Raw genomic sequence first — 3,510 nt, forward strand, 5'->3', positions numbered from 1 at the left:
ATTTAGCACATTAGGCCCAAACATGTAATAAAATCAGATAATAAATATAGCGAAATATAACAATTATTCTAAGATCGAATTCTTGAACCCTGAACCAGAGATTCTGGGTTTTTATCCCCAGCAGAGTCGCCAGAGCTGTCACACCTCCTTTTTTACCTACACTCCCGTAAGGATGTGTGTAAGGGAGTTTTTTCCAACTTAAAGTGACAATCGAAACGAGATTATTTATTTAAAGATTCAGAGTCGCCACTTGGGAGATTTATGGTGTCCCAAGTCACCGGTTCCAATCCCGAATCGAGGAAAAAATTGACTCTGTTTAACAGTCCGCGAACCAGAAATCTGGGTAAGAAATTCTGTTAACCCGAGAGAAGGTGTTAGGTACTCCCGAGTTCCGTGGTTCTAGCACGGTCGCTCAACTGTTATTGTCAGCCTGTTATCTGATTTTAATACATGTTTTAGCCTATGCTTCAATTTTAATTTTAACCGCTTTGTTTAATTATATTTAAGGAAGATTGCAACGTCATTTAAAATACATCTTGAACGACGTCACATAAATACACCCGCGGTCCCCGACACATTTTATCCAACGTTGTTGAGATTTGGATTTGGGTCACATAAATGCACACCCGAGTTTAAGGAAGTTAAATTAAATTACGCGCCTAAAGCAACTACGCGTTTGGGAATTGATTATTTTCCTAGAGATCAAGAACGCGTATGAAAGATTCAAGTATTATGGAGTTTCTTTATAGAAGTACATATAAGACAATCTAAAAATTAATTAAGAATACGAATACACATTATTCAAATTTGGAACTACAAAAACAACTCGTCCAGAATGAAAACAATCTAGATCAACCAAAAACCGTTGTTCCCTTACATATTTTTACTCAATTAAACTAAAGATAGCATCTATATGGCGTCAAAAATATTCAATTATCTTAAATGAAAAAACAATATCGCTAATTAACATGCACACCACAAACAAGATCATTGAGGCTTATCCATAAATCCAAGGATACAGAATACTGCCAAAGAAAAGGATTTTCACATTCATATAGAGAAGAAAGGACAAACACTTTCCAATGCCACAAATTCTGTCCAAATAATTAAAAGGCATCTGCTGTAGCAACCCTACAACAACATATCTCCTCAAATCTAGACTTAAATTATCTATCTTTAATTCTATAGATACAAAGACCAATCAGATATGTATAGCACAAGAGTAAGGGTGTGAGCAAAGCAAAACCTTGTTGCGCCATGCCTTTCCAAGTGACTGTAATTAACGTGATAACATTCATCCAAATTTACACTAGAATGCAATGGATAAAAAATATCAAAAAGTCCATTCATCTGTTCATGTCTGCGCACTTAGAAAGTCTATAAATTACTATCATGTTCATATTGCGCTCAGATTAATTACAACAGGAACACTTATGCAGATAACTATGCCTCTTTTCTACATGGATTTATACTAATTTCACGCACCAGAGTAATTCAAATTCAATCATTTGGGCAGGTGATATTGGAATACATTTCGGACACATAAAACAGATAAAATTACTACAAATTCAAGGTATTATAGCACCAAATCAGCGATTACATGATCTGAATCAAGTTCATACCTCAAAAGCAACGTAGAGATTTCCGAATAGCTAAATAAAATCAGAGCAGGTGAATCAACAGAACAGGAACAACCCAAACAACAGTGGATATCAGTTATATAGCTCAAATAGCACTCGGATTTCCGGAAATTATCAAGCAACGAAGCAGAAGTAGAAAATAGCCTTGAAATCCCTCTTTTGTTCCTGTTTTTTGTTTTGGTTTTTGGACACTCTTCTTGAATTTTCAAATCTGGATCGTGAGACTTTTTAGCAAAGAAGCAAAGATTTGTTTTGTTTCTTGTTGTTCAATAGAGAAGAAAAATCCGCCGTGGTTCAAGGGGTAAGGTATTTTTTTTTTAATCTGATGGTATTTTTCTTAGGTCTATTTAATGTGAGGAATTTAGGGTATAAAGAGGGTAAAGGGTTAATGGGTCAATGGTCTAGGCCTTTAAAATGGGCTAGGGATTTAAATCAAATGGGTCATTCCAAGCTGGCCTAGTCCAATTTTGAGCTTCAAAATGACCCTTTTGCCTTTCTTTGTTTTCCTTTTCTTTTCTTCGATTTTAAAATCCAATTTATTAAAATCCTATATCAATCTATTTTGTAAAAATTAAAATTCTTTATTTATTTTTAACATTAAAATAACTAATTAACTTAAAACTAAAGAAAAATGCTAATTTTAAAGGCTAAAAGTTAAATATGTAAAAATGACAATTTTTAGGATTTTTTCTATGATTTAAAAATATTAAAAATGCATGAAATGCAAAATAAAGAAAAATTCTTAAAATTATTGACAATTATTTTTTGTCTATTTTTAGGAGTTATTTTCATGTAGGGCAAAAATCACGTGTTCACACCTCTAACACTTCTACCTCCACCTCTGCCCCTACCTCTAGCTGGTTGGGCGGGCTGTGGAACACCTGGTGCCTGAACCATATCACGGGAACCCTGCTACTGCGACTGAGTACCCACCAATCTCGGAGCTTGCAATAAAATGTGCATCCCCCCATCTGCTAGAGCAATCCGAAGTACCTATAAGTCTGACCACGGCAAGCAAATTGAAACAGAGGAGTAATCCATAAAGGCACGTTGGAATATAAATATGCCTCGATGTTAAGCTCATAATACACCCCTCGCACATCTAATTTGTTTTCATCATCTTTTCATCATCTAATTTACCAATAAAGCTTGCAACAAAATGTACATTTCCCCATCTACTAGAGCAATCCGAAGCACCTATAAGTCAGACTACAGCAAGCAAATTGAAACAGTGGAGTAATCCATAAAGGCAAGTCAGAATATAAATATGCCTCGATGTTAAGCTCATAGAGGAATTCGCCTCTCACACATCTAATTTGTTTTCATCAGCCTTGCCACAAAAAAAGAGTAGATTTACCAAAAAGCTGGCAATAAAATGTACATCTCCCCATCTACTAGAGCAATCCGAAGTACCTATAAGTTAGACTACGGCAAGCAAATTGAAACAGTATAATCCATAAAGGCAAGTCAGAAACACAAAGACACTGGAATGGTATTAAACATATATTCAGATACCTCCAAGGGACCATTGATATGAGTTTATTTTATTCAAATGGCCCTCCGGATATGACCATACTCACCACACTCATAGCATCCACCTAAATGCTACGGCTGAGGAAACTAAGACGGACCCTGGCGACCTGAATGACGACTCCGAAAACTCTGGAGCGGCGGTGCATTGATAGGAGCTGGTGGTGCACTATAGGGCTGCTGATCAGAATACTGTATATGAGAACCACGACCACCTGAAGTACCGTGAGAAACCTAAAGGGCTGACTAAAAGGGCCTAGAAGGATGGCCTCTGTCATACGAATCCCTGCCTCCAAACGAGGCACCACTGAATCTGCCTGAATGATGAGGCCTCTTGTCC

At 36.6% G+C, this 3,510-nt stretch overlaps 1 non-coding gene across 1 annotated transcript; it reads right to left on the bottom strand.

Annotated features, from left to right (window-relative positions):
• Positions 1 to 2,884: 2,884 nt before the first annotated feature.
• Positions 2,885 to 2,980, bottom strand: LOC138890983 (small nucleolar RNA Z266). Its single transcript, XR_011407345.1, has one exon. It is a non-coding gene; the product is annotated as a small nucleolar RNA Z266 (small nucleolar RNA).
• Between the last annotated feature and the right edge of the window lie 530 nt (positions 2,981 to 3,510).

The sequence above is a fragment of the Nicotiana sylvestris genome, chromosome 4, assembly GCF_000393655.2.
Source record: "Nicotiana sylvestris chromosome 4, ASM39365v2, whole genome shotgun sequence".
NCBI lineage: Eukaryota > Viridiplantae > Streptophyta > Magnoliopsida > Solanales > Solanaceae > Nicotiana > Nicotiana sylvestris.